Source organism: Lactuca virosa, chromosome 1 (genome assembly GCF_052849685.1).
Source record: "Lactuca virosa cultivar CGN04683 chromosome 1, Lactuca_virosa_CGN04683_v6, whole genome shotgun sequence".
NCBI classification, from domain to species: Eukaryota; Viridiplantae; Streptophyta; class Magnoliopsida; order Asterales; family Asteraceae; genus Lactuca; species Lactuca virosa.
In genome coordinates, this window is record NC_136426.1 from 262000327 (window position 1) to 262023193 (window position 22867).

General features: G+C 47.8%; 66 non-coding genes across 66 annotated transcripts; all 66 read left to right on the forward strand.

The window, feature by feature from the left end:
* Positions 1–144: 144 nt before the first annotated feature.
* LOC145155874 (5S ribosomal RNA) lies at positions 145–263 on the forward strand. Its single transcript, XR_013736302.1, has one exon. It is a non-coding gene; the product is annotated as a 5S ribosomal RNA (ribosomal RNA).
* Positions 264–489: 226 nt separating this feature from the next.
* On the forward strand, positions 490–608 carry LOC145154310 (5S ribosomal RNA). The gene has a single exon (XR_013734787.1). It is a non-coding gene; the product is annotated as a 5S ribosomal RNA (ribosomal RNA).
* A 227-nt stretch (positions 609–835) lies between these two features.
* On the forward strand, positions 836–954 carry LOC145154590 (5S ribosomal RNA). The gene has a single exon (XR_013735058.1). It is a non-coding gene; the product is annotated as a 5S ribosomal RNA (ribosomal RNA).
* A 230-nt stretch (positions 955–1184) lies between these two features.
* Positions 1185–1303, forward strand: LOC145146394 (5S ribosomal RNA). Its single transcript, XR_013727340.1, has one exon. It is a non-coding gene; the product is annotated as a 5S ribosomal RNA (ribosomal RNA).
* Positions 1304–1532: 229 nt separating this feature from the next.
* On the forward strand, positions 1533–1651 carry LOC145152543 (5S ribosomal RNA). The gene has a single exon (XR_013733077.1). It is a non-coding gene; the product is annotated as a 5S ribosomal RNA (ribosomal RNA).
* A 229-nt stretch (positions 1652–1880) lies between these two features.
* LOC145148910 (5S ribosomal RNA) lies at positions 1881–1999 on the forward strand. The gene has a single exon (XR_013729774.1). It is a non-coding gene; the product is annotated as a 5S ribosomal RNA (ribosomal RNA).
* A 225-nt stretch (positions 2000–2224) lies between these two features.
* On the forward strand, positions 2225–2343 carry LOC145152809 (5S ribosomal RNA). The gene has a single exon (XR_013733335.1). It is a non-coding gene; the product is annotated as a 5S ribosomal RNA (ribosomal RNA).
* A 229-nt stretch (positions 2344–2572) lies between these two features.
* On the forward strand, positions 2573–2691 carry LOC145155562 (5S ribosomal RNA). The gene has a single exon (XR_013735996.1). It is a non-coding gene; the product is annotated as a 5S ribosomal RNA (ribosomal RNA).
* Positions 2692–2921: 230 nt separating this feature from the next.
* On the forward strand, positions 2922–3040 carry LOC145141194 (5S ribosomal RNA). Its single transcript, XR_013722490.1, has one exon. It is a non-coding gene; the product is annotated as a 5S ribosomal RNA (ribosomal RNA).
* Positions 3041–3269: 229 nt separating this feature from the next.
* LOC145145001 (5S ribosomal RNA) lies at positions 3270–3388 on the forward strand. Its single transcript, XR_013725995.1, has one exon. It is a non-coding gene; the product is annotated as a 5S ribosomal RNA (ribosomal RNA).
* A 218-nt stretch (positions 3389–3606) lies between these two features.
* Positions 3607–3725, forward strand: LOC145149425 (5S ribosomal RNA). Its single transcript, XR_013730283.1, has one exon. It is a non-coding gene; the product is annotated as a 5S ribosomal RNA (ribosomal RNA).
* Positions 3726–3955: 230 nt separating this feature from the next.
* Positions 3956–4074, forward strand: LOC145150953 (5S ribosomal RNA). Its single transcript, XR_013731757.1, has one exon. It is a non-coding gene; the product is annotated as a 5S ribosomal RNA (ribosomal RNA).
* Positions 4075–4299: 225 nt separating this feature from the next.
* Positions 4300–4418, forward strand: LOC145148839 (5S ribosomal RNA). Its single transcript, XR_013729705.1, has one exon. It is a non-coding gene; the product is annotated as a 5S ribosomal RNA (ribosomal RNA).
* A 231-nt stretch (positions 4419–4649) lies between these two features.
* LOC145152545 (5S ribosomal RNA) lies at positions 4650–4768 on the forward strand. The gene has a single exon (XR_013733078.1). It is a non-coding gene; the product is annotated as a 5S ribosomal RNA (ribosomal RNA).
* Positions 4769–4987: 219 nt separating this feature from the next.
* Positions 4988–5106, forward strand: LOC145147571 (5S ribosomal RNA). Its single transcript, XR_013728470.1, has one exon. It is a non-coding gene; the product is annotated as a 5S ribosomal RNA (ribosomal RNA).
* Positions 5107–5335: 229 nt separating this feature from the next.
* On the forward strand, positions 5336–5454 carry LOC145153409 (5S ribosomal RNA). The gene has a single exon (XR_013733919.1). It is a non-coding gene; the product is annotated as a 5S ribosomal RNA (ribosomal RNA).
* A 228-nt stretch (positions 5455–5682) lies between these two features.
* LOC145145628 (5S ribosomal RNA) lies at positions 5683–5801 on the forward strand. Its single transcript, XR_013726591.1, has one exon. It is a non-coding gene; the product is annotated as a 5S ribosomal RNA (ribosomal RNA).
* Positions 5802–6030: 229 nt separating this feature from the next.
* On the forward strand, positions 6031–6149 carry LOC145145142 (5S ribosomal RNA). The gene has a single exon (XR_013726130.1). It is a non-coding gene; the product is annotated as a 5S ribosomal RNA (ribosomal RNA).
* Positions 6150–6368: 219 nt separating this feature from the next.
* Positions 6369–6487, forward strand: LOC145142825 (5S ribosomal RNA). The gene has a single exon (XR_013723890.1). It is a non-coding gene; the product is annotated as a 5S ribosomal RNA (ribosomal RNA).
* Positions 6488–6713: 226 nt separating this feature from the next.
* LOC145135332 (5S ribosomal RNA) lies at positions 6714–6832 on the forward strand. The gene has a single exon (XR_013719799.1). It is a non-coding gene; the product is annotated as a 5S ribosomal RNA (ribosomal RNA).
* A 228-nt stretch (positions 6833–7060) lies between these two features.
* LOC145152810 (5S ribosomal RNA) lies at positions 7061–7179 on the forward strand. The gene has a single exon (XR_013733336.1). It is a non-coding gene; the product is annotated as a 5S ribosomal RNA (ribosomal RNA).
* A 219-nt stretch (positions 7180–7398) lies between these two features.
* Positions 7399–7517, forward strand: LOC145145876 (5S ribosomal RNA). Its single transcript, XR_013726829.1, has one exon. It is a non-coding gene; the product is annotated as a 5S ribosomal RNA (ribosomal RNA).
* Positions 7518–7744: 227 nt separating this feature from the next.
* On the forward strand, positions 7745–7863 carry LOC145137608 (5S ribosomal RNA). Its single transcript, XR_013721140.1, has one exon. It is a non-coding gene; the product is annotated as a 5S ribosomal RNA (ribosomal RNA).
* Positions 7864–8093: 230 nt separating this feature from the next.
* Positions 8094–8212, forward strand: LOC145155574 (5S ribosomal RNA). The gene has a single exon (XR_013736007.1). It is a non-coding gene; the product is annotated as a 5S ribosomal RNA (ribosomal RNA).
* Positions 8213–8441: 229 nt separating this feature from the next.
* Positions 8442–8560, forward strand: LOC145144208 (5S ribosomal RNA). The gene has a single exon (XR_013725222.1). It is a non-coding gene; the product is annotated as a 5S ribosomal RNA (ribosomal RNA).
* Positions 8561–8792: 232 nt separating this feature from the next.
* Positions 8793–8911, forward strand: LOC145155585 (5S ribosomal RNA). The gene has a single exon (XR_013736018.1). It is a non-coding gene; the product is annotated as a 5S ribosomal RNA (ribosomal RNA).
* A 220-nt stretch (positions 8912–9131) lies between these two features.
* LOC145147151 (5S ribosomal RNA) lies at positions 9132–9250 on the forward strand. Its single transcript, XR_013728064.1, has one exon. It is a non-coding gene; the product is annotated as a 5S ribosomal RNA (ribosomal RNA).
* A 225-nt stretch (positions 9251–9475) lies between these two features.
* Positions 9476–9594, forward strand: LOC145154261 (5S ribosomal RNA). Its single transcript, XR_013734741.1, has one exon. It is a non-coding gene; the product is annotated as a 5S ribosomal RNA (ribosomal RNA).
* A 227-nt stretch (positions 9595–9821) lies between these two features.
* On the forward strand, positions 9822–9940 carry LOC145154591 (5S ribosomal RNA). The gene has a single exon (XR_013735059.1). It is a non-coding gene; the product is annotated as a 5S ribosomal RNA (ribosomal RNA).
* A 231-nt stretch (positions 9941–10171) lies between these two features.
* On the forward strand, positions 10172–10290 carry LOC145155597 (5S ribosomal RNA). The gene has a single exon (XR_013736029.1). It is a non-coding gene; the product is annotated as a 5S ribosomal RNA (ribosomal RNA).
* Positions 10291–10520: 230 nt separating this feature from the next.
* On the forward strand, positions 10521–10639 carry LOC145152547 (5S ribosomal RNA). The gene has a single exon (XR_013733080.1). It is a non-coding gene; the product is annotated as a 5S ribosomal RNA (ribosomal RNA).
* Positions 10640–10867: 228 nt separating this feature from the next.
* On the forward strand, positions 10868–10986 carry LOC145146052 (5S ribosomal RNA). Its single transcript, XR_013727004.1, has one exon. It is a non-coding gene; the product is annotated as a 5S ribosomal RNA (ribosomal RNA).
* Positions 10987–11212: 226 nt separating this feature from the next.
* On the forward strand, positions 11213–11331 carry LOC145152811 (5S ribosomal RNA). The gene has a single exon (XR_013733337.1). It is a non-coding gene; the product is annotated as a 5S ribosomal RNA (ribosomal RNA).
* Positions 11332–11559: 228 nt separating this feature from the next.
* On the forward strand, positions 11560–11678 carry LOC145152548 (5S ribosomal RNA). Its single transcript, XR_013733081.1, has one exon. It is a non-coding gene; the product is annotated as a 5S ribosomal RNA (ribosomal RNA).
* A 229-nt stretch (positions 11679–11907) lies between these two features.
* LOC145146053 (5S ribosomal RNA) lies at positions 11908–12026 on the forward strand. Its single transcript, XR_013727005.1, has one exon. It is a non-coding gene; the product is annotated as a 5S ribosomal RNA (ribosomal RNA).
* Positions 12027–12251: 225 nt separating this feature from the next.
* On the forward strand, positions 12252–12370 carry LOC145140954 (5S ribosomal RNA). The gene has a single exon (XR_013722373.1). It is a non-coding gene; the product is annotated as a 5S ribosomal RNA (ribosomal RNA).
* A 230-nt stretch (positions 12371–12600) lies between these two features.
* Positions 12601–12719, forward strand: LOC145143669 (5S ribosomal RNA). The gene has a single exon (XR_013724699.1). It is a non-coding gene; the product is annotated as a 5S ribosomal RNA (ribosomal RNA).
* Positions 12720–12938: 219 nt separating this feature from the next.
* LOC145143552 (5S ribosomal RNA) lies at positions 12939–13057 on the forward strand. The gene has a single exon (XR_013724583.1). It is a non-coding gene; the product is annotated as a 5S ribosomal RNA (ribosomal RNA).
* A 222-nt stretch (positions 13058–13279) lies between these two features.
* On the forward strand, positions 13280–13398 carry LOC145135343 (5S ribosomal RNA). The gene has a single exon (XR_013719809.1). It is a non-coding gene; the product is annotated as a 5S ribosomal RNA (ribosomal RNA).
* A 227-nt stretch (positions 13399–13625) lies between these two features.
* Positions 13626–13744, forward strand: LOC145146006 (5S ribosomal RNA). The gene has a single exon (XR_013726954.1). It is a non-coding gene; the product is annotated as a 5S ribosomal RNA (ribosomal RNA).
* Positions 13745–13973: 229 nt separating this feature from the next.
* LOC145146055 (5S ribosomal RNA) lies at positions 13974–14092 on the forward strand. The gene has a single exon (XR_013727007.1). It is a non-coding gene; the product is annotated as a 5S ribosomal RNA (ribosomal RNA).
* A 226-nt stretch (positions 14093–14318) lies between these two features.
* LOC145152813 (5S ribosomal RNA) lies at positions 14319–14437 on the forward strand. The gene has a single exon (XR_013733338.1). It is a non-coding gene; the product is annotated as a 5S ribosomal RNA (ribosomal RNA).
* Positions 14438–14665: 228 nt separating this feature from the next.
* Positions 14666–14784, forward strand: LOC145152549 (5S ribosomal RNA). Its single transcript, XR_013733082.1, has one exon. It is a non-coding gene; the product is annotated as a 5S ribosomal RNA (ribosomal RNA).
* A 229-nt stretch (positions 14785–15013) lies between these two features.
* Positions 15014–15132, forward strand: LOC145146056 (5S ribosomal RNA). Its single transcript, XR_013727008.1, has one exon. It is a non-coding gene; the product is annotated as a 5S ribosomal RNA (ribosomal RNA).
* Positions 15133–15357: 225 nt separating this feature from the next.
* On the forward strand, positions 15358–15476 carry LOC145140962 (5S ribosomal RNA). Its single transcript, XR_013722375.1, has one exon. It is a non-coding gene; the product is annotated as a 5S ribosomal RNA (ribosomal RNA).
* Positions 15477–15706: 230 nt separating this feature from the next.
* LOC145146768 (5S ribosomal RNA) lies at positions 15707–15825 on the forward strand. Its single transcript, XR_013727696.1, has one exon. It is a non-coding gene; the product is annotated as a 5S ribosomal RNA (ribosomal RNA).
* Positions 15826–16044: 219 nt separating this feature from the next.
* LOC145143553 (5S ribosomal RNA) lies at positions 16045–16163 on the forward strand. Its single transcript, XR_013724584.1, has one exon. It is a non-coding gene; the product is annotated as a 5S ribosomal RNA (ribosomal RNA).
* Positions 16164–16387: 224 nt separating this feature from the next.
* On the forward strand, positions 16388–16506 carry LOC145135354 (5S ribosomal RNA). The gene has a single exon (XR_013719820.1). It is a non-coding gene; the product is annotated as a 5S ribosomal RNA (ribosomal RNA).
* Positions 16507–16733: 227 nt separating this feature from the next.
* On the forward strand, positions 16734–16852 carry LOC145146008 (5S ribosomal RNA). The gene has a single exon (XR_013726956.1). It is a non-coding gene; the product is annotated as a 5S ribosomal RNA (ribosomal RNA).
* Positions 16853–17081: 229 nt separating this feature from the next.
* Positions 17082–17200, forward strand: LOC145145169 (5S ribosomal RNA). The gene has a single exon (XR_013726156.1). It is a non-coding gene; the product is annotated as a 5S ribosomal RNA (ribosomal RNA).
* Positions 17201–17430: 230 nt separating this feature from the next.
* On the forward strand, positions 17431–17549 carry LOC145152550 (5S ribosomal RNA). Its single transcript, XR_013733083.1, has one exon. It is a non-coding gene; the product is annotated as a 5S ribosomal RNA (ribosomal RNA).
* Positions 17550–17778: 229 nt separating this feature from the next.
* On the forward strand, positions 17779–17897 carry LOC145146057 (5S ribosomal RNA). The gene has a single exon (XR_013727010.1). It is a non-coding gene; the product is annotated as a 5S ribosomal RNA (ribosomal RNA).
* Positions 17898–18123: 226 nt separating this feature from the next.
* On the forward strand, positions 18124–18242 carry LOC145152814 (5S ribosomal RNA). The gene has a single exon (XR_013733339.1). It is a non-coding gene; the product is annotated as a 5S ribosomal RNA (ribosomal RNA).
* A 231-nt stretch (positions 18243–18473) lies between these two features.
* On the forward strand, positions 18474–18592 carry LOC145143554 (5S ribosomal RNA). Its single transcript, XR_013724585.1, has one exon. It is a non-coding gene; the product is annotated as a 5S ribosomal RNA (ribosomal RNA).
* A 224-nt stretch (positions 18593–18816) lies between these two features.
* LOC145135365 (5S ribosomal RNA) lies at positions 18817–18935 on the forward strand. Its single transcript, XR_013719831.1, has one exon. It is a non-coding gene; the product is annotated as a 5S ribosomal RNA (ribosomal RNA).
* A 227-nt stretch (positions 18936–19162) lies between these two features.
* Positions 19163–19281, forward strand: LOC145146009 (5S ribosomal RNA). Its single transcript, XR_013726957.1, has one exon. It is a non-coding gene; the product is annotated as a 5S ribosomal RNA (ribosomal RNA).
* Positions 19282–19510: 229 nt separating this feature from the next.
* Positions 19511–19629, forward strand: LOC145145170 (5S ribosomal RNA). The gene has a single exon (XR_013726157.1). It is a non-coding gene; the product is annotated as a 5S ribosomal RNA (ribosomal RNA).
* Positions 19630–19858: 229 nt separating this feature from the next.
* Positions 19859–19977, forward strand: LOC145148344 (5S ribosomal RNA). The gene has a single exon (XR_013729232.1). It is a non-coding gene; the product is annotated as a 5S ribosomal RNA (ribosomal RNA).
* A 226-nt stretch (positions 19978–20203) lies between these two features.
* Positions 20204–20322, forward strand: LOC145152816 (5S ribosomal RNA). The gene has a single exon (XR_013733341.1). It is a non-coding gene; the product is annotated as a 5S ribosomal RNA (ribosomal RNA).
* A 231-nt stretch (positions 20323–20553) lies between these two features.
* On the forward strand, positions 20554–20672 carry LOC145155610 (5S ribosomal RNA). Its single transcript, XR_013736041.1, has one exon. It is a non-coding gene; the product is annotated as a 5S ribosomal RNA (ribosomal RNA).
* A 229-nt stretch (positions 20673–20901) lies between these two features.
* Positions 20902–21020, forward strand: LOC145152551 (5S ribosomal RNA). The gene has a single exon (XR_013733084.1). It is a non-coding gene; the product is annotated as a 5S ribosomal RNA (ribosomal RNA).
* Positions 21021–21250: 230 nt separating this feature from the next.
* Positions 21251–21369, forward strand: LOC145146058 (5S ribosomal RNA). Its single transcript, XR_013727011.1, has one exon. It is a non-coding gene; the product is annotated as a 5S ribosomal RNA (ribosomal RNA).
* A 226-nt stretch (positions 21370–21595) lies between these two features.
* On the forward strand, positions 21596–21714 carry LOC145137388 (5S ribosomal RNA). Its single transcript, XR_013721047.1, has one exon. It is a non-coding gene; the product is annotated as a 5S ribosomal RNA (ribosomal RNA).
* Positions 21715–21945: 231 nt separating this feature from the next.
* Positions 21946–22064, forward strand: LOC145155621 (5S ribosomal RNA). The gene has a single exon (XR_013736052.1). It is a non-coding gene; the product is annotated as a 5S ribosomal RNA (ribosomal RNA).
* Positions 22065–22282: 218 nt separating this feature from the next.
* On the forward strand, positions 22283–22401 carry LOC145148158 (5S ribosomal RNA). Its single transcript, XR_013729055.1, has one exon. It is a non-coding gene; the product is annotated as a 5S ribosomal RNA (ribosomal RNA).
* A 223-nt stretch (positions 22402–22624) lies between these two features.
* LOC145135376 (5S ribosomal RNA) lies at positions 22625–22743 on the forward strand. Its single transcript, XR_013719840.1, has one exon. It is a non-coding gene; the product is annotated as a 5S ribosomal RNA (ribosomal RNA).
* Positions 22744–22867: the final 124 nt, after the last annotated feature.

Here is a 22867-nt window from a genome sequence, read left to right on the forward strand (position 1 = left end):
GGGTGGCCTCCGCTTCATGGTTGAAGGTTTTCGTATTTTTGGAACGGAGCCGATCGGTCACGTGGGTCCCACGCCTCGCGTACGAAAACACAGGAGGTTCTGCGTCTTTTAAGACATAAAAGCAATAAGCATGGATAGTATTTCGGGTGCTATCATACCAGCACTAATGCACCGGATCCCATCAGAACTCCGCAGTTAAGCGTGCTTGGGCGAGAGTAGTACTAGGATGGGTGACCCCCTGGGAAGTCCTCGTGTTGCACCCCCCCCCTTTTTCGTTGCCCGTTTACGTTTTTTTAGATTTTATGTGCGGTTTTTTTTGTTTTCTTTCTTGCTATTTCTATGCTCGGGTGGCCACCGCTTCATGGTTGATGGTTTTCGTATTTTTGGAACGGAGCCGATCGGTCACGTGGGTCCCACGTCTCGCGTACGAAAACAAAGGAGATTCTGCGTCTTTTAAGACATAAAAGCAATAAGCATGGATAGTATTTCGGGTGCGATCATACCAGCACTAATGCACCGGATCCCATCAGAACTCCGCAGTAAAGCGTGCTTGGGCGAGAGTAGTACTAGGATGGGTGACCCCCTGGGAAGTTCTCGTGTTGCACCCCCCCTTTTTCGTTGTCCGTTTGCGTTTTATTAGATTTTACGTGCGGTTTTTTTTTGTTTTTTTTTTCTTGCTATTTCTATGCTCGGGTGGCCTCCGTTTCATGGTTCATGGTCTTCGTATTTTTGGAACGGAGCCGATCGGTCACGTGGGTCCCACGCCTCGCGTACGAAAACAAAGGAGGTTCTGTGTCTTTTAAGACATACAAGCAATAAGCATGGACAGTATTTCGGGTGTGATCATACCAGCACTAATGCACCGGATCCCATCAGAACTCCGCAGTTAAGCGTGCTTGGGCGAGAGTAGTACTAGGATGGGTGACCCCATGGGAAGTCCTCGTGTTGCACCCCCCCTTTTTCGTTGTCCGTTTGCGTTTTTTTAGATTTTACGTGCGGTATTTTTTTGTTTTTTTTTCTTTCTTGCTATTTCTATGCTCGGGTGGCCTCCGCTTCATGGTTGATGGTCTTCGTATTTTTGGAACGGAGCTGATCGGTCACGTGGGTCCCACGCCTCGCGTACGAAAACAAAGAAGGTTCTGCGTCTTTTAAGACATACAAGCAATAAGCATGGATAGTATTTCGGGTACGATCATACCAGCACTAATGCACCGGATCCCATCAGAACTCCGCAGTTAAGCGTGCTTGGGCGAGAGTAGTACTAGGATGGGTGACCCCCTAGGAAGTCCTCGTGTTGCACCCCCCTTTTTCGTTGTCCGTTTGCGTTTTTTTAGATTTTACGTGCGGTTTTTTTTTGTTTTTTTTTCTTTCTTGCTATTTCTATGCTCGGGTGGCCTTCGTTTCATGGTTCATGGTCTTCGTATTTTTGGAACGAAGCCGATCGGTCACGTGGGTCCCACGCCTCGCGTACGAAAACAATGGAGGTTCTGCGTCTTTTAAGACATACAAGCAATAAGCATGGATAGTATTTCGGGTGCGATCATACCAGCACTAACGCACCGGATCCCATCAGAACTCCGCAGTTAAGCGTGCTTGGGCGAGAGTAGTACTAGGATGGGTGACCCCCTGGGAAGTCCTCGTGTTGCACCCCCCTTTTTCGTTGTCCGTTTGCGTTTTTTTAGATTTTACGTGCGGTTTTTTTTTGTTTTTTTTTCTTTCTTGCTATTTCTATGCTCGGGTGGCCTCCGCTTCATGGTTGATGGTTTTCGTATTTTTGGAACGGAGCCGATCGGTCACGTGGGTTCCACGCCTCGCGTACGAAAACAAAGGAGGTTCTGCGTCTTTTAAGACATAAAAGCAATAAGCATGGATAGTATTTCGGGTGCGATCATACCAGCGCTAATGCACCGGATCCCATCAGAACTCCGCAGTTAAGCGTGCTTGGGCGAGAGTAGTGCTAGGATGGGTGACCCCCTGGTAAGTCCTCGTGTTGCACCCCCCTTTTTTCGTTGTCCGTTTGCGTTTTTTTAGATTTTACGTGCGGTTTTTTTTGTTTTTTTTCCTTGCTATTTCTATGCTCGGGTGGCCTCCGTTTCATGGTTCATGGTCTTCGTATTTTTGGAACGGAGCCGATCGGTCACGTGGGTCCCACGCCTCGCGTACGAAAACAAAGGAGGTTCTGTGTCTTTTAAGACATACAAGCAATAAGCATGGACAGTATTTCGGGTGCGATCATACCAGCACTAATGCACCGGATCCCATCAGAACTCCGCAGTTAAGCGTGCTTGGGCGAGAGTAGTACTAGGATGGGTGACCCCATGGGAAGTCCTCGTGTTGCACCCCCTTTTTTGTTGTCCGTTTGCGTTTTTTTAGATTTTACGTGCGGTTTTTTTTTGTTTTTTTTTTCTTTATTGCTATTTCTATGCTCGGGTGGCCTCCGCTTCATGGTTGATGGTCTTCGTATTTTTGGAACGGAGCTGATCGGTCACGTGGGTCCCACGCCTCGCGTACGAAAACAAAGAAGGTTCTGCGTCTTTTAAGACATACAAGCAATAAGCATGGATAGTATTTCGGGTGCGATCATACCAGCACTAATGCACCGGATCCCATCAGAACTCCGCAGTTAAGCGTGCTTGGGCGAGAGTAGTACTAGGATGGGTGACCCCCTGGGAAGTCCTCGTGTTGCACCCCCCTTTTTCGTTGTCCGTTTGCGTTTTTTTAGATTTTACGTGCGGTTTTTTTTTGTTTTTTTTTTCTTTCTTGCTATTTCTATACTCGGGTGGCCTTCGTTTCATGGTTCATGGTCTTCGTATTTTTGGAACGAAGCCGATCGGTCACGTGGGTCCCACGCCTCGCGTACGAAAACAAAGGAGGTTCTGCGTCTTTTAAGACATACAAGCAATAAGCATGGATAGTATTTCGGGTGCGATCATACCAGCACTAACGCACCGGATCCCATCAGAACTCCGCAATTAAGCGTGCTTGGGCGAGAGTAGTACTAGGATGGGTGACCCCCTGGGAAGTCCTCGTGTTGCACCCCCCTTTTTCGTTGTCCGTTTGCGTTTTTTTAGATTTTACGTGCGGTTTTTTTTTGTTTTTTTTTCTTTCTTGCTATTTCTATGCTCGGGTGGCCTCCGCTTCATGGTTGATGGTTTTCGTATTTTTGGAACGGAGCCGATCGGTCACGTGGGTCCCACGCCTCGCGTACGAAAACAAAGGAGGTTCTGCGTCTTTTAAGACATAAAAGCAATAAGCATGGATAGTATTTCGGGTGCGATCATACCAGCACTAATGCACCGGATCCCATCAGAACTCCGCAGTTAAGCGTGCTTGGGCGAGAGTAGTACTAGGATTGGTGACCCCCTGGGAAGTCCTCGTGTTGCACCCCCTTTTTCGTTGTCCGTTTGCGTTTTTTTAGATTTCACGTGCGGTTTTTTTTTCTTTCTTGCTATTTCTATGCTCGGGTGGCCTCCGCTTCATGGTTGAAGGTTTTCGTATTTTTGGAACGGAGCCGATCGGTCACGTGGGTCCCACGCCTCGCGTACGAAAACAAAGGAGGTTCTGCGTCTTTTAAGACATAAAAGCAATAAGCATGGATAGTATTTCGGGTGCTATCATACCAGCACTAATGCACCGGATCCCATCAGAACCCCTCAGTTAAGCGTGCTTGGGCGAGAGTAGTACTAGGATGGGTGACCCCCTGGGAAGTCCTCGTGTTGCACCCCCCCCCCCTTTTTCGTTGCCCGTTTACGTTTTTTTAGATTTTACGTGCGATTTTTTTTTTGTTTTCTTTCTTGCTATTTCTATGCTCGGGTGGCCACCGCTTCATGGTTGATGGTTTTCGTATTTTTGGAACGGAGCCGATCGGTCACGTGGGTCCCACGTCTCGCGTACGAAAACAAAGGAGGTTCTGCGTCTTTTAAGACATAAAAGCAATAAGCATGGATAGTATTTCGAGTGCGATCATACCAGCACTAATGCACCGTATCCCATCAGAACTCCGCAGTTAAGCGTGCTAGGGAGAGAGTAGTACTAGGATGGGTGACCCCCTGGGAAGTCCTCGTGTTTCACCCCCCTTTTTCGTTGTCCGTTTGCGTTTTATTAGATTTTACGTGCGGTTTTTTTTTGTTTTTTTTTCTTGCTATTTCTATGCTCGGGTGGCCTCCGTTTCATGGTTCATGGTCTTCGTATTTTTGGAACGGAGCCGATCGGTCACGTGGGTCCCACGCCTCGCGTACGAAAAGAAAGGAGGTTCTGTGTCTTTTAAGACATACAAGCAATAAGCATGGACAATATTTCGGGTGTGATCATACCAGCACTAATGCACCGGATCCCATCAGAACACCGCAATTAAGCGTGCTTGGGCGAGAGTAGTACTAGGATGGGTGACCCCCTGGGAAGTCCTCGTGTTGCACCCCCCTTTTTCGTTGTCCGTTTGCGTTTTTTTTAGATTTTACGTGCGGTTTTTTTTTTGTTTTTTTTTTGTTTTTTGCTATTTCTATGCTCGGGTGGCCTTCGTTTCATGGTTCATGGTCTTCGTATTTTTGGAACGGAGCCGATCGGTCATGTGGGTCCCACGCCTCGCGTACGAAAACAAAGGAGGTTCTGCGTCTTTTAAGACATACAAGCAATAAGCATGATAGTATTTCGGGTGCGATCATACCAGCACTAACGCACCGGATCCCATCAGAACTCCGCAGTTAAGCGTGCTTGGGCGAGAGTAGTACTAGGATGGGTGACCCCCTGGGAAGTCCTCGTGTTGCACCCCCCTTTTTCGTTGTCCGTTTGCGTTTTTTTAGATTTCACGTGCTGTTTTTTTTTCTTTCTTGCTATTTCTATGCTCGGGTGGCCTCCGCTTCATGGTTGAAGGTTTTCGTATTTTTGGAACGGAGCCGATCGGTCACGTGGGTCACACGCCTCGCGTACGAAAACAAAGGAGGTTCTGCGTCTTTTAAGACATAAAAGCAATAAGCATGGATAGTATTTCGGGTGCTATCATACCAGCACTAATGCACCGGATCCCATCAGAACTCCGCAGTTAAGCGTGCTTGGGCGAGAGTAGTACTAGGATGTGTGACCCCCTGGGAAGTCCTCGTGTTGCACCCCCCCCCCCTTTTTCGCTGCCCGTTTGCGTTTTTTTAGATTTTACGTGCGGTTTTTTTTTGTTTTCTTTCTTGCTATTTCTATGCTCGGGTGGCCACCGCTTCATGGTTGATGGTTTTCGTATTTTTGGAACGGAGCCGATCGGTCACGTGGGTCCCACGTCTCGCGTACGAAAACAAAGGAGGTTCTGCGTCTTTTAAGACATAAAAGCAATAAGCATGGATAGTATTTCGGGTGCGATCATACCAGCACTAATGCACCGGATCCCATCAGAACTCCGCAGTTAAGCGTGCTTGGGCGAGAGTAGTACTAGGATGGGTGACCCCTTGGGAAGTCCTCGTGTTGCACCCCCCCTTTTTCGTTGTCCGTTTGCGTTTTTTTAGATTTTACGTGCGGTTTTTTTTTTGTTTTTTTTTTCTTGCTATTTCTATGCTCGGGTGGCCTCCGTTTCGTGGTTCATGGTCTTCGTATTTTTGGAACGGAGCCGATCGGTCACGTGGGTCCCACGCCTCGCGTACGAAAACAAAGGAGGTTCTGTGTCTTTTAAGACATACAAGCAATAAGCATGGACAGTATTTCGGGTGCGATCATACCAGCACTAATGCACCGGATCCCATCAGAACTCCGCAGTTAAGCGTGCTTGGGAGAGAGTAGTACTAGGATGGGTGACCCCATGGGAAGTCCTCGTGTTGCACCCCCCTTTTTCGTTGTCCGTTTGCGTTTTTTTAGATTTTACGTGCGGTTTTTTTTTGTTTTTTTTTCTTTCTTGCTATTTCTATGCTCGGGTGGCCTCCGCTTCATGGTTGATGGTCTTCGTATTTTTGGAACGGAGCTGATCGGTCACGTGGGTCCCACGCCTCGCGTACGAAAACAAAGGAGGTTCTGCGTCTTTTAAGACATATAAGCAATAAGCATGGATAGTATTTCGGGTGCGATCATACGAGCACTAATGCACCGGATCCCATCAGAACTCCGCAGTTAAGCGTGCTTGGGCGAGAGTAGTACTAGGATGGGTGACCCTCTGGGAAGTCCTCGTGTTGCACCCCCCTTTTTCGTTGTCCGTTTGCGTTTTTTTAGATTTCACGTGCGGTTTTTTTTTCTTTCTTGCTATTTCTATGCTCGGGTGGCCTCCGCTTCATGGTTGAAGGTTTTCGTATTTTTGGAACAGAGCCGATCGGTCACGTGGGTCCCACGCCTCGCGTACGAAAACAAAGGAGGTTCTGCGTCTTTTAAGACATAAAAGCAATAAGCTTGGATAGTATTTCGGGTGCTATCATACCAGCACTAATGCACCGGATCCCATCAGAACTCCGCAGTTAAGTGTGCTTGGGCGAGAGTAGTACTAGGATGGGTGACCCCCTGGGAAGTCCTCGTGTTGCACCCCCCCCCCCCTTTTTCGTTGCCCGTTTGCGTTTTTTTAGATTTTACGTGCGGTTTTTTTTTTCTTTCTTGCTATTTCTATGCTCGGGTGGCCACCGCTTCATGGTTGATGGTTTTCGTATTTTTGCAACGGAGCCGATCGGTCACGTGGGTCCCACGTCTCGCGTACGAAAACAAAGGAGGTTCTGCGTCTTTTAAGACATAAAAGCAATAAGCATGGATAGTATTTCGGGTGCGATCATACCAGCACTAATGCACCGGATCCCATCAGAACTCCGCAGTCAAGCGTGCTTGGGCGAGAATAGTACTAGGATGGGTGACCCCCTGGGAAGTCCTCGTGTTGCACCCCCCCTTTTTCGTTGTCCGTTTGCGTTTTTTTAGATTTTACGTGCGGTTTTTTTTTTGTTTTTTTTTTCTTGCTATTTCTATGCTCGGGTGGCCTCCGTTTCATGGTTCATGGTCTTCGTATTTTTGGAACGGAGCCGATCGGTCACGTGGGTCCCACGCCTCGCGTACGAAAACAAAGGAGGTTCTGTGTCTTTTAAGACATACAAGCAATAAGCATGGACAGTATTTCGGGTGCGATCATACCAGCACTAATGCACCGGATCCCATCAGAACTCCGCAGTTAAGCGTGCTTGGGCGAGAGTAGTACTAGGATGGGTGACCCCATGGGAAGTCCTCGTGTTGCACCCCCCTTTTTCGTTGTCCGTTTGCGTTTTTTTAGATTTCACGTGCGGTTTTTTTTTCTTTCTTGCTATTTCTATGCTCGGGTGGCCTCCGCTTCATGGTTGAAGGTTTTCGTATTTTTGGAACGGAGCCGATAGGTCACGTGGGTCCCACGCCTCGCGTACGAAAACAAAGGAGGTTCTGCGTCTTTTAAGACATAAAAGCAATAAGCATGGATAGTATTTCGGGTGCTATCATACCAGCACTAATGCACCGGATCCCATCAGAACTCCGCAGTCAAGCGTGCTTGGGCGAGAATAGTACTAGGATGGGTGACCCCCTGGGAAGTCCTCGTGTTGCACCCCCCCTTTTTCGTTGTCCGTTTGCGTTTTTTTAGATTTTACGTGCGGTTTTTTTTTGTTTTTTTTTTCTTGCTATTTCTATGCTCGGGTGGCCTCCGTTTCATGGTTCATGGTCTTCGTATTTTTGGAACGGAGCCGATCGGTCACGTGGGTCCCACGCCTCGCGTACGAAAACAAAGGAGGTTCTGCGTCTTTTAAGACATACAAGCAATAAGCATGGATAGTATTTCGGGTGTGATCATACCAGCACTAATGCACCGGATCCCATCAGAACTCCGCAGTAAAGCGTGCTTGGGCGAGAGTAGTACTAGGATGGGTGACCCCCTGGGAAGTCCTCGTGTTGCACCCCCCTTTTTCGTTGTCCGTTTGCGTTTTTTTAGATTTTACGTGCGGTTTTTTTTTGTTTTTTTTTTCTTTCTTGCTATTTCTATGCTCGGGTGGCCTTCGTTTCATGGTTCATGGTCTTCGTATTTTTGGAACGGAGCCGATCGGTCACGTGGGTCCCACGCCTCGCGTACGAAAACAAAGGAGGTTCTGCGTCTTTTAAGACATACAAGCAATAAGCATGGATAGTATTTCGGGTGCGATCATACCAGCACTAATGCACCGGATCCCATCAGAACTCCGCAGTTAAGCGTGCTTGGGCGAGAGTAGTACTAGGATGGGTGACCCCCTGGGAAGTCCTCGTGTTGCACCCCCCTTTTTCGTTGCGCCTTTGCGTTTGTTTAGATTTTACGTGCAGTTTTTTTTTGTTTTTTTTTCTTTCTTGCTATTTCTATGCTCGGGTGGCCTCCGTTTCATTGTTCATGGTGTTCGTATTTTTGGAACGGAGCCGATCGGTCACGTGGGTCCCACGCCTCGCGTACGAAAACAAAGGAGGTTCTGCGTCTTTTAAGACATACAAGCAATAAGCATGGATAGTATTTCGGGTGCGATCATACCAGCACTAATGCACCGGATCGCATCAGAACTCCGCAGTTAAGCGTGCTTGGGCGAGAGTAGTACTAGGATGGGTGACCCCCTGGGAAGTCCTTGTGTTGCACCCCCCTTTTTCGTTGTCCGTTTGCGTTTTTTTAGATTTTACGTGCGGTTTTTTTTTTTTGTTTTTTTTTCTTTCTTGCTATTTCTATGCTCGGGTGGCCTCCGCTTCATGGTTGATGGTTTTCGTATTTTTGGAACGGAGCCGATCGGTCACGTGGGTCCCAAGCCTCGCGTACGAAAACAAAGGAGGTTCTGCGTCTTTTAAGACATAAAAGCAATAAGCATGGATAGTATTCCGGGTGCGATCATACCAGCACTAATGCACCGGATCCCATCAGAACTCCGCAGTTAAGCGTGCTTGGGCGAGAGTAGTACTAGGATGGGTGACCCCCTGGGAAGTCCTCGTGTTGCACCCCCTCTTTTTCGTTGTCCGTTTGCGTTTTTTTAGATTTCACGTGCGGTTTTTTTTTCTTTCTTGCTATTTCAATGCTCGGGTGGCCTCCGCTTCATGGTTGAAGGTTTTCGTATTTTTGGAACGGAGCCGATCGGTCACGTGGGTCCCACGCCTCGCGTACGAAAACACAGGAGGTTCTGCGTCTTTTAAGACATAAAAGCAATAAGCATGGATAGTATTTCGGGTGCTATCATACCAGCACTAATGCACCAGATCCCATCAGAACTCCGCAGTTAAGCGTGCTTGGGCGAGAGTAGTACTAGGATGGGTGACCCCCTGTGAAGTCCTCGTGTTGCACCCCCCCCTTTTTCGTTGCCCGTTTACGTTTTTTTAGATTTTACGTGCGGTTTTTTTTGTTTTCTTTCTTGCTATTTCTATGCTCGGGTGGCCACCGCTTCATGGTTGATGGTTTTCGTATTTTTGGAACGGAGCCGATCGGTCACGTGGGTCCCACGTCTCGCGTACGAAAACAAAGGAGATTCTGCGTCTTTTAAGACATAAAAGCAATAAGCATGGATAGTATTTCGGGTGCGATTATACCAGCACTAATGCACCGGATCCCATCAGAACTCCGCAGTTAAGCGTGCTTGGGCGAGAGTAGTACTAGGATGGGTGACCCCCTGGGAAGTCCTCGTGTTGCACCCCCCCTTTTTCGTTGTCCGTTTGCGTTTTATTAGATTTTACGTGCGGTTTTTTTTTGTTTTTTTTTTCTTGCTATTTCTATGCTCAGGTGGCCTCCGTTTCATGGTTCATGGTCTTCGTATTTTTGGAACGGAGCCGATCGGTCACGTGGGTCCCACGCCTCGCGTACGAAAACAAAGGAGGTTCTGTGTCTTTTAAGACATACAAGCAATAAGCATGGACAGTATTTCGGGTGTGATCATACCAGCACTAATGCACCGGATCCCATCAGAACTCCGCAGTTAAGCGTGCTTGGGCGAGAGTAGTACTAGGATGGGTGACCCCATGGGAAGTCCTCGTGTTGCACCCCCCCCTTTTTCGTTGTCCGTTTGCGTTTTTTTAGATTTTACGTGCGGTATTTTTTTGTTTTTTTTTCTTTCTTGCTATTTCTATGCTCGGGTGGCCTCCGCTTCATGGTTGATGGTCTTCGTATTTTTGGAACGGAGCTGATCGGTCACGTGGGTCCCACGCCTCGCGTACGAAAACAAAGAAGGTTCTGCGTCTTTTAAGACATACAAGCAATAAGCATGGATAGTATTTCGGGTGCGATCATACCAGCACTAATGCACCGGATCCCATCAGAACTCCGCAGTTAAGCGTGCTTGGGCGAGAGTAGTACTAGGATGGGTGACCCCCTGGGAAGTCCTCGTGTTGCACCCCCCTTTTTCGTTGTCCGTTTGCGTTTTTTTAGATTTTACGTGCGGTTTTTTTTTGTTTTTTTTTTCTTTCTTGCTATTTCTATGCTCGGGTGGCCTTCGTTTCATGGTTCATGGTCTTCGTATTTTTGGAACGAAGCCGATCGGTCACGTGGGTCCCACGCCTCGCGTACGAAAACAATGGAGGTTCTGCGTCTTTTAAGACATACAAGCAATAAGCATGGATAGTATTTCGGGTGCGATCATACCAGCACTAACGCACCGGATCCCATCAGAACTCCGCAGTTAAGCGTGCTTGGGCGAGAGTAGTACTAGGATGGGTGACCCCCTGGGAAGTCCTCGTGTTGCACCCCCTTTTTCGTTGTCCGTTTGCGTTTTTTTAGATTTTACGTGCGGTTTTTTTTTGTTTTTTTTTCTTTCTTGCTATTTCTATGCTCGGGTGGCCTCCGCTTCATGGTTGATGGTTTTCGTATTTTTGGAACGGAGCCGATCGGTCACGTGGGTTCCACGCCTCGCGTACGAAAACAAAGGAGGTTCTGCGTCTTTTAAGACATAAAAGCAATAAGCATGGATAGTATTTCGGGTGCGATCATACCAGCGCTAATGCACCGGATCCCATCAGAACTCCGCAGTTAAGCGTGCTTGGGCGAGAGTAGTACTAGGATGGGTGACCCCCTGGTAAGTCCTCGTGTTGCACCCCTCTTTTTTCGTTGTCCGTTTGCGTTTTTTTAGATTTTACGTGCGGTTTTTTTTTGTTTTTTTTCCTTGCTATTTCTATTCTCGGGTGGCCTCCGTTTCATGGTTCATGGTCTTCGTATTTTTGGAACGGAGCCGATCGGTCACGTGGGTCCCACGCCTCGCGTACGAAAACAAAGGAGGTTCTGTGTCTTTTAAGACATACAAGAAATAAGCATGGACAGTATTTCGGGTGCGATCATACCAGCACTAATGCACCGGATCCCATCAGAACTCCGCAGTTAAGCGTGCTTGGGCGAGAGTAGTACTAGGATGGGTGACCCCATGGGAAGTCCTCGTGTTGCACCCCCTTTTTTGTTGTCCGTTTGCGTTTTTTTAGATTTTACGTGCGGTTTTTTTTTGTTTTTTTTTCTTTCTTGCTATTTCTATCCTCGGGTGGCCTCCGCTTCATGGTTCATGGTCTTCGTATTTTTGGAACGAAGCCGATCGGTCACGTGGGTCCCACGCCTCGCGTACGAAAACAATGGAGGTTCTGCGTCTTTTAAGACATACAAGCAATAAGCATGGATAGTATTTCGGGTGCGATCATACCAGCACTAACGCACCGGATCCCATCAGAACTCCGCAGTTAAGCGTGCTTGGGCGAGAGTAGTACTAGGATGGGTGACCCCCTGGGAAGTCCTCGTGTTGCACCCCCCTTTTTCGTTGTCCGTTTGCGTTTTTTTAGATTTTACGTGCGGTTTTTTTTTGTTTTTTTTTCTTTCTTGCTATTTCTATGCTCGGGTGGCCTCCGCTTCATGGTTGATGGTTTTCGTATTTTTGGAACGGAGCCGATCGGTCACGTGGGTTCCACGCCTCGCGTACGAAAACAAAGGAGGTTCTGCGTCTTTTAAGACATAAAAGCAATAAGCATGGATAGTATTTCGGGTGCGATCATACCAGCGCTAATGCACCGGATCCCATCAGAACTCCGCAGTTAAGCGTGCTTGGGCGAGAGTAGTACTAGGATGGGTGACCCCCTGGTAAGTCCTCGTGTTGCACCCCCCTTTTTTCGTTGTCCGTTTGCGTTTTTTTAGATTTTACGTGCTGTTTTTTTTGTTTTTTTTCCTTGCTATTTCTATGCTCGGGTGGCCTCCGTTTCATGGTTCATGGTCTTCGTATTTTTGGAACGGAGCCGATCGGTCACGTGGGTCCCTCGCCTCGCGTACGAAAACAAAGGAGGTTCTGTGTCTTTTAAGACATACAAGCAATAAGCATGGACAGTATTTCGGGTGCGATCATACCAGCACTAATGCACCGGATCCCATCAGAACTCCGCAGTTAAGCGTGCTTGGGCGAGAGTAATACTAGGATGGGTGACCCCATGGGAAGTCCTCGTGTTGCACCCCCCTTTTTTGTTGTCCGTTTGCGTTTTTTTAGATTTTACGTGCGGTTTTTTTTTGTTTTTTTTTTCTTTCTTGCTATTTCTATGCTCGGGTGGCCTCCGCTTCATGGTTGATGGTCTTCGTATTTTTGGAACGGAGCTGATCGGTCACGTGGGTCCCACGCCTCGCGTACGAAAACAAAGGAGGTTCTGCGTCTTTTAAGACATAAAAGCAATAAGCATGGATAGTATTTCGGGTGCGATCATACGAGCACTAATGCACCGGATCCCATCAGAACTCCGCAGTTAAGCGTGCTTGGGCGAGAGTAGTACTAGGATGGGTGACCCCCTGGGAAGTCCTCGTGTTGCACCCCCCTTTTTCGTTGTCCGTTTGCGTTTTTTTAGATTTCACGTGCGGTTTTTTTTTCTTTCTTGCTATTTCTATGCTCGGGTGGCCTCCGCTTCATGGTTGAAGGTTTTCGTATTTTTGGAACGGAGCCGATCGGTCACGTGGGTCCCACGCCTTGCGTACGAAAACAAAGGAGGTTCTGCGTCTTTTAAGACATAAAAGCAATAAGCATGGATAATATTTCGGGTGCTATCATACCAGCACTAATGCACCGGATCCCATCAGAACTCCGCAGTTAAGCGTGCTTGGGCGAGAGTAGTACTAGGATGGGTGACCCCCTGGGAAGTCCTTGTGTTGCACCCCCCCCCTTTTTCGTTGCCCGTTTGCGTTTTTTTAGATTTTACGTGCGGTTTTTTTTTCTTTCTTGCTATTTCTATGCTCGGGTGGCCACCGCTTCATGGTTGATGGTTTTCGTATTTTTGGAACGGAGCCGATCGGTCACGTGGGTCCCACGTCTCGCGTACGAAAACAAAGGAGGTTCTGCGTCTTTTAAGACATAAAAGCAATAACCATGGATAGTATTTCGGGTGCGATCATACCAGCACTAATGCACCGGATCCCATCAGAACTCCGCAGTCAAGCGTGCTTGGGCGAGAATAGTACTAGGATGGGTGACCCCCTGGGAAGTCCTCGTGTTGCACCCCCCCTTTTTCGTTGTCCGTTTGCGTTTTTTTAGATTTTACGTGCGGTTTTTTTTTGTTTTTTTTTTCTTGCTATTTCTATGCTCGGGTGGCCTCCGTTTCATGGTTCATGGTCTTCGTATTTTTGGATCGGAGCCGATCGGTCACGTGGGTCCCACGCCTCGCGTACGAAAACAAAGGAGGTTCTGTGTCTTTTAAGACATACAAGCAATAAGCATGGACAGTATTTCGGGTGCGATTATACCAACACTAATGCACCGGATCCCATCAGAACTCCGCAGTTAAGCGTGCTTGGGCGAGAGTAGTACTAGGATGGGTGACCCCATGGGAAGTCCTCGTGTTGCACCCCCCTTTTTCGTTGTCCGTTTGCGTTTTTTTAGATTTTACGTGCGGTTTTTTTTTGTTTTTTTTTCTTTCTTGCTATTTCTATGCTCGGGTGGCCTCCGCTTCATGGTTGATGGTCTTCGTATTTTTGGAACGGAGCTGATCGGTCACGTGGGTCCCACGCCTCGCGTACGAAAACAAAGGAGGTTCTGCGTCTTTTAAGACATAAAAGCAATAAGCATGGATAGTATTTCGGGTGCGATCATACCAGCGCTAATGCACCGGATCCCATCAGAACTCCGCAGTTAAGCGTGCTTGGGCGAGAGTAGTACTAGGATGGGTGACCCCCTGGTAAGTCCTCGTGTTGCACCCCTCTTTTTTCGTTGTCCGTTTGCGTTTTTTTAGATTTTACGTGCGGTTTTTTTTTGTTTTTTTTCCTTGCTATTTCTATTCTCGGGTGGCCTCCGTTTCATGGTTCATGGTCTTCGTATTTTTGGAACGGAGCCGATCGGTCACGTGGGTCCCACGCCTCGCGTACGAAAACAAAGGAGGTTCTGTGTCTTTTAAGACATACAAGAAATAAGCATGGACAGTATTTCGGGTGCGATCATACCAGCACTAATGCACCGGATCCCATCAGAACTCCGCAGTTAAGCGTGCTTGGGCGAGAGTAGTACTAGGATGGGTGACCCCATGGGAAGTCCTCGTGTTGCACCCCCTTTTTTGTTGTCCGTTTGCGTTTTTTTAGATTTTACGTGCGGTTTTTTTTTGTTTTTTTTTCTTTCTTGCTATTTCTATGCTCGGGTGGCCTCCGCTTCATGGTTCATGGTCTTCGTATTTTTGGAACGAAGCCGATCGGTCACGTGGGTCCCACGCCTCGCGTACGAAAACAATGGAGGTTCTGCGTCTTTTAAGACATACAAGCAATAAGCATGGATAGTATTTCGGGTGCGATCATACCAGCACTAACGCACCGGATCCCATCAGAACTCCGCAGTTAAGCGTGCTTGGGCGAGAGTAGTACTAGGATGGGTGACCCCCTGGGAAGTCCTCGTGTTGCACCCCCCTTTTTCGTTGTCCGTTTGCGTTTTTTTAGATTTTACGTGCGGTTTTTTTTTGTTTTTTTTTCTTTCTTGCTATTTCTATGCTCGGGTGGCCTCCGCTTCATGGTTGATGGTTTTCGTATTTTTGGAACGGAGCCGATCGGTCACGTGGGTTCCACGCCTCGCGTACGAAAACAAAGGAGGTTCTGCGTCTTTTAAGACATAAAAGCAATAAGCGTGGATAGTATTTCGGGTGCGATCATACCAGCGCTAATGCACCGGATCCCATCAGAACTCCGCAGTTAAGCGTGCTTGGGCGAGAGTAGTACTAGGATGGGTGACCCCCTGGTAAGTCCTCGTGTTGCACCCCCCTTTTTTCGTTGTCCGTTTGCGTTTTTTTAGATTTTACGTGCTGTTTTTTTTGTTTTTTTTCCTTGCTATTTCTATGCTCGGGTGGCCTCCGTTTCATGGTTCATGGTCTTCGTATTTTTGGAACGGAGCCGATCGGTCACGTGGGTCCCTCGCCTCGCGTACGAAAACAAAGGAGGTTCTGTGTCTTTTAAGACATACAAGCAATAAGCATGGACAGTATTTCGGGTGCGATCATACCAGCACTAATGCACCGGATCCCATCAGAACTCCGCAGTTAAGCGTGCTTGGGCGAGAGTAATACTAGGATGGGTGACCCCATGGGAAGTCCTCGTGTTGCACCCCCCTTTTTTGTTGTCCGTTTGCGTTTTTTTAGATTTTACGTGCGGTTTTTTTTTGTTTTTTTTTTCTTTCTTGCTATTTCTATGCTCGGGTGGCCTCCGCTTCATGGTTGATGGTCTTCGTATTTTTGGAACGGAGCTGATCGGTCACGTGGGTCCCACGCCTCGCGTACGAAAACAAAGGAGGTTCTGCGTCTTTTAAGACATAAAAGCAATAAGCATGGATAGTATTTCGGGTGCGATCATACGAGCACTAATGCACCGGATCCCATCAGAACTCCGCAGTTAAGCGTGCTTGGGCGAGAGTAGTACTAGGATGGGTGATCCCCTGGGAAGTCCTCGTGTTGCACCCCCCTTTTTCGTTGTCCGTTTGCGTTTTTTTAGATTTCACGTGCGGTTTTTTTTTCTTTCTTGCTATTTCTATGCTCGGGTGGCCTCCGCTTCATGGTTGAAGGTTTTCGTATTTTTGGAACGGAGCCGATCGGTCACGTGGGTCCCACGCCTTGCGTACGAAAACAAAGGAGGTTCTGCGTCTTTTAAGACATAAAAGCAATAAGCATGGATAATATTTCGGGTGCTATCATACCAGCACTAATGCACCGGATCCCATCAGAACTCCGCAGTTAAGCGTGCTTGGGCGAGAGTAGTACTAGGATGGGTGACCCCCTGGGAAGTCCTTGTGTTGCACCCCCCCCCCCTTTTTCGTTGCCCGTTTGCGTTTTTTTAGATTTTACGTGCGGTTTTTTTTTCTTTCTTGCTATTTCTATGCTCGGGTGGCCACCGCTTCATGGTTGATGGTTTTCGTATTTTTGGAACGGAGCCGATCGGTCACGTGGGTCCCACGTCTCGCGTACGAAAACAAAGGAGGTTCTGCGTCTTTTAAGACATAAAAGCAATAACCATGGATAGTATTTCGGGTGCGATCATACCAGCACTAATGCACCGGATCCCATCAGAACTCCGCAGTCAAGCGTGCTTGGGCGAGAATAGTACTAGGATGGGTGACCCCCTGGGAAGTCCTCGTGTTGCACCCCCCCTTTTTCGTTGTCCGTTTGCGTTTTTTTAGATTTTACGTGCGGTTTTTTTTTGTTTTTTTTTTCTTGCTATTTCTATGCTCGGGTGGCCTCCGTTTCATGGTTCATGGTCTTCGTATTTTTGGATCGGAGCCGATCGGTCACGTGGGTCCCACGCCTCGCGTACGAAAACAAAGGAGGTTCTGTGTCTTTTAAGACATACAAGCAATAAGCATGGACAGTATTTCGGGTGCGATTATACCAACACTAATGCACCGGATCCCATCAGAACTCCGCAGTTAAGCGTGCTTGGGCGAGAGTAGTACTAGGATGGGTGACCCCATGGGAAGTCCTCGTGTTGCACCCCCCTTTTTCGTTGTCCGTTTGCGTTTTTTTAGATTTTACGTGCGGTTTTTTTTTGTTTTTTTTTCTTTCTTGCTATTTCTATGCTCGGGTGGCCTCCGCTTCATGGTTGATGGTCTTCGTATTTTTGGAACGGAGCTGATCGGTCACGTGGGTCCCACGCCTCGCGTACGAAAACAAAGGAGGTTCTGCGTCTTTTAAGACATACAAGCAATAAGCATGGATAGTATTTCGGGTGCGATCATACCAGCACTAATGCACCGGATCCCATCAGAACTCCGCAGTTAAGCGTGCTTGCGCGAGAGTAGTACTAGGATGGGTGACCCCCTGGGAAGTCCTCGTGTTGCACCCCCCTTTTTCGTTGTCCGTTTGCGTTTTTTTAGATTTTACGTGCGGTTTTTTTTTGTTTTTTTTTTCTTTCTTGCTATTTCTATGCTCGGGTGGCCTTCGTTTCATGGTTCATGGTCTTCGTATTTTTGGAACTAAGCCGATCGGTCACGTGGGTCCCACGCCTCGCGTACGAAAACAATGGAGGTTCTGCGTCTTTTAAGACATACAAGCAATAAGCATGGATAGTATTTTGGGTGCGATCATACCAGCACTAACGCACCGGATCCCATCAGAACTCCGCAGTTAAGCGTGCTTGGGCGAGAGTAGTACTAGGATGGGTGACCCCCTGGGAAGTCCTCGTGTTGCACCCCCCTTTTTCGTTGTCCGTTTGCGTTTTTTTAGATTTTACGTGCGGTTTTTTTTTGTTTTTTTTTCTTTCTTGCTATTTCTATGCTCGGGTGGCCTCCGCTTCATGGTTGATGGTTTTCGTATTTTTGGAACGGAGCCGATCGGTCACGTGGGTTCCACGCCTCGCGTACGAAAACAAAGGAGGTTCTGCGTCTTTTAAGACATAAAAGCAATAAGCATGGATAGTATTTCGGGTGCGATCATACCAGCGCTAATGCACCGGATCCCATCAGAACTCCGCAGTTAAGCGTGCTTGGGCGAGAGTAGTACTAGGATGGGTGACCCCCTGGTAAGTCCTCGTGTTGCACCCCCCTTTTTTCGTTGTCCGTTTGCGTTTTTTTAGATTTTACGTGCGGTTTTTTTTTGTTTTTTTTCCTTGCTATTTCTATGCTCGGGTGGCCTCCGTTTCATGGTTCATGGTCTTCGTATTTTTGGAACGGAGCCGATCGGTCACGTGGGTCCCACGCCTCGCGTACGAAAACAAAGGAGGTTCTGTGTCTTTTAAGACATACAAGCAATAAGCATGGACAGTATTTCGGGTGCGATCATACCAGCACTAATGCACCGGATCCCATCAGAACTCCGCAGTTAAGCGTGCTTGGGCGAGAGTAGTACTAGGATGGGTGACCCCATGGGAAGTCCTCGTGTTGCACCCCCCCTTTTTTGTTGTCCGTTTGCGTTTTTTTAGATTTTACGTGCGGTTTTTTTTTGTTTTTTTTTTCTTTCTTGCTATTTCTATGCTCGGGTGGCCTCCGCTTCATGGTTGATGGTCTTCGTATTTTTGGAACGGAGCTGATCGGTCACGTGGGTCCCACGCCTCGCGTACGAAAACAAAGGAGGTTCTGCGTCTTTTAAGACATAAAAGCAATAAGCATGGATAGTATTTCGGGTGCTATCATACCAGCACTAATGCACCGGATCCCATCAGAACTCCGCAGTTAAGCGTGCTTGGGCGAGAGTAGTACTAGGATGGGTGACCCCCTGGGAAGTCCTTGTGTTGCACCCCCCCCCCTTTTTCGTTGCCCGTTTGCGTTTTTTTAGATTTTACGTGCGGTTTTTTTTTTCTTTCTTGCTATTTCTATGCTCGGGTGGCCACCGCTTCATGGTTGATGGTTTTCGTATTTTTGGAACGGAGCCGATCGGTCACGTGGGTCCCACGTCTCGCGTACGAAAACAAAGGAGGTTCTGCGTCTTTTAAGACATAAAAGCAATAAGCATGGATAGTATTTCGGGTGCGATCATACCAGCACTAATGCACCGGATCCCATCAGAACTCCGCAGTCAAGCGTGCTTGGGCGAGAATAGTACTAGGATGGGTGACCCCCTGGGAAGTCCTCGTGTTGCACCCCCCCTTTTTCGTTGTCCGTTTGCGTTTTTTTAGATTTTACGTGCGGTTTTTTTTTGTTTTTTTTTTCTTGCTATTTCTATGCTCGGGTGGCCTCCGTTTCATGGTTCATGGTCTTCGTATTTTTGGATCGGAGCCGATCGGTCACGTGGGTCCCACGCCTCGCGTACGAAAACAAAGGAGGTTCTGTGTCTTTTAAGACATACAAGCAATAAGCATGGACAGTATTTCGGGTGCGATTATACCAACACTAATGCACCGGATCCCATCAGAACTCCGCAGTTAAGCGTGCTTGGGCGAGAGTAGTACTAGGATGGGTGACCCCATGGGAAGTCCTCGTGTTGCACCCCCCTTTTTCGTTGTCCGTTTGCGTTTTTTTAGATTTTACGTGCGGTTTTTTTTTGTTTTTTTTTCTTTCTTGCTATTTCTATGCTCGGGTGGCCTCCGCTTCATGGTTGATGGTCTTCGTATTTTTGGAACGGAGCTGATCGGTCACGTGGGTCCCACGCCTCGCGTACGAAAACAAAGGAGGTTCTGCGTCTTTTAAGACATACAAGCAATAAGCATGGATAGTATTTCGGGTGCGATCATACCAGCACTAATGCACCGGATCCCATCAGAACTCCGCAGTTAAGCGTGCTTGCGCGAGAGTAGTACTAGGATGGGTGACCCCCTGGGAAGTCCTCGTGTTGCACCCCCCTTTTTCGTTGTCCGTTTGCGTTTTTTTAGATTTTACGTGCGGTTTTTTTTTGTTTTTTTTTCTTTCTTGCTATTTCTATGCTCGGGTGGCCTCCGCTTCATGGTTGATGGTTTTCGTATTTTTGGAACGGAGCCGATCGGTCACGTGGGTTCCACGCCTCGCGTACGAAAACAAAGGAGGTTCTGCGTCTTTTAAGACAGAAAAGCAATAAGCATGGATAGTATTTCGGGTGCGATCATACCAGCGCTAATGCATCGGATCCCATCAGAACTCCGCAGTTAAGCGTGCTTGGGCGAGAGTAGTACTAGGATGGGTGACCCCCTGGTAAGTCCTCGTGTTGCACCCCCCTTTTTTCGTTGTCCGTTTGCGTTTTTTTAGATTTTACGTGCGGTTTTTTTTTGTTTTTTTTCCTTGCTATTTCTATGCTCGGGTGGCCTCCGTTTCATGGTTCATGGTCTTCGTATTTTTGGAACGGAGCCGATCGGTCACGTGGGTCCCACGCCTCGCGTACGAAAACAAAGGAGGTTCTGTGTCTTTTAAGACATACAAGCAATAAGCATGGACAGTATTTCGGGTGCGATCATACCAGCACTAATGCACCGGATCCCATCAGAACTCCGCAGTTAAGCGTGCTTGGGCGAGAGTAGTACTAGGATGGGTGACCCCATGGGAAGTCCTCGTGTTGCACCCCCCCTTTTTTGTTGTCCGTTTGCGTTTTTTTAGATTTTACGTGCGGTTTTTTTTTGTTTTTTTTTTCTTTCTTGCTATTTCTATGCTCGGGTGGCCTCCGCTTCATGGTTGATGGTCTTCGTATTTTTGGAACGGAGCTGATCGGTCACGTGGGTCCCACGCCTCGCGTACGAAAACAAAGAAGGTTCTGCGTCTTTTAAGACATACAAGCAATAAGCATGGATAGTATTTCGGGTGCGATCATACCAGCACTAATGCACCGGATCCCATCAGAACTCCGCAGTTAAGCGTGCTTGGGCGAGAGTAGTACTAGGATGGGTGACCCCCTGGGAAGTCCTCGTGTTGCACCCCCCTTTTTCGTTGTCCGTTTGCGTTTTTTTAGATTTTACGTGCGGTTTTTTTTTGTTTTTTTTTCTTTCTTGCTATTTCTATGCTCGGGTGGCCTTCGTTTCATGGTTCATGGTCTTCGTATTTTTGGAACGAAGCCGATCGGTCACGTGGGTCCCACGCCTCGCGTACGAAAACAATGGAGGTTCTGCGTCTTTTAAGACATACAAGCAATAAGCATGGATAGTATTTCGGGTGCGATCATACCAGCACTAACGCACCGGATCCCATCAGAACTCCGCAGTTAAGCGTGCTTGGGCGAGAGTAGTACTAGGATGGGTGACCCCCTGGGAAGTCCTCGTGTTGCACCCCCCTTTTTCGTTGTCCGTTTGCGTTTTTTTAGATTTTACGTGCGGTTTTTTTTTGTTTTTTTTTTCTTTCTTGCTATTTCTATGCTCGGGTGGCCTCCGCTTCATGGTTGATGGTTTTCGTATTTTTGGAACGGAGCCGATCGGTCACGTGGGTTCCACGCCTCGCGTACGAAAACAAAGGAGGTTCTGCGTCTTTTAAGACATAAAAGCAATAAGCATGGATAGTATTTCGGGTGCGATCATACCAGCGCTAATGCACCGGATCCCATCAGAACTCCGCAGTTAAGCGTGCTTGGGCGAGAGTAGTACTAGGATGGGTGACCCCCTGGTAAGTCCTCGTGTTGCACCCCCCTTTTTTCGTTGTCCGTTTGCGTTTTTTTAGATTTTACGTGCGGTTTTTTTTTGTTTTTTTTCCTTGCTATTTCTATGCTCGGGTGGCCTCCGTTTCATGGTTCATGGTCTTCGTATTTTTGGAACGGAGCCGATCGGTCACGTGGGTCCCACGCCTCGCGTACGAAAACAAAGGAGGTTCTGTGTCTTTTAAGACATACAAGCAATAAGCATGGACAGTATTTCGGGTGCGATCATACCAGCACTAATGCACCGGATCCCATCAGAACTCCGCAGTTAAGCGTGCTTGGGCGAGAGTAGTACTAGGATGGGTGACCCCATGGGAAGTCCTCGTGTTGCCCCCCCCCCTTTTTTGTTGTCCGTTTGCGTTTTTTTAGATTTTACGTGCGGTTTTTTTTTGTTTTTTTTTCTTTCTTGCTATTTCTATGCTCGGGTGGCCTCCGTTTCATGGTTCATGGTCTTCGTATTTTTGGAACGGAGCCGATCGGTCACGTGGGTCCCACGCCTCGCGTACGAAAACAAAGGAGGTTCTGTGTCTTTTAAGACATACAAGCAATAAGCATGGACAGTATTTCGGGTGCGATCATACCAGCACTAATGCACCGGATCCCATCAGAACTCCGCAGTTAAGCGTGCTTGGGCGAGAGTAGTACTAGGATGGGTGACCCCCTGGGAAGTCCTCGTGTTGCACCCCCCTTTTCGTTGTCCGTTTGCGTTTTTTTAGATTTCACGTGCGGTTTTTTTTTCTTTCTTGCTATTTCTATGCTCGGGTGGCCTCCGCTTCATGGTTGAAGGTTTTCGTATTTTTGGAACGGAGCCGATCGGTCACGTGGGTCCCACGCCTCGCGTACGAAAACAAAGGAGGTTCTGCGTCTTTTAAGACATAAAAGCAATAAGCATGGATAGTATTTTGGGTGCTATCATACGAGCACTAATGCACCGGATCCCATCAGAACTCCGCAGTTAAGCGTGCTTGGGCGAGAGTAGTACTAGGATGGGTGACCCCCTGGGAAGTCCTTGTGTTGCACCCCCCCCCCTTTTTCGTTGCCCGTTTGCGTTTTTTTAGATTTTACGTGCGGTTTTTTTTTCTTTCTTGCTATTTCTATGCTCGGGTGGCCACCGCTTCATGGTTGATGGTTTTCGTATTTTTGGAACGGAGCCGATCGGTCACGTGGGTCCCACGTCTCGCGTACGAAAACAAAGGAGGTTCTGCGTCTTTTAAGACATAAAAGCAATAAGCATGGATAGTATTTCGGGTGCGATCATACCAGCACTAATGCACCGGATCCCATCAGAACTCCGCAGTCAAGCGTGCTTGGGCGAGAATAGTACTAGGATGGGTGACCCCCTGGGAAGTCCTCGTGTTGCACCCCCCCTTTTTCGTTGTCCGTTTGCGTTTTTTTAGATTTTACGTGCGGTTTTTTTTTGTTTTTTTTTTCTTGCTATTTCTATGCTCGGGTGGCCTCCGTTTCATGGTTCATGGTCTTCGTATTTTTG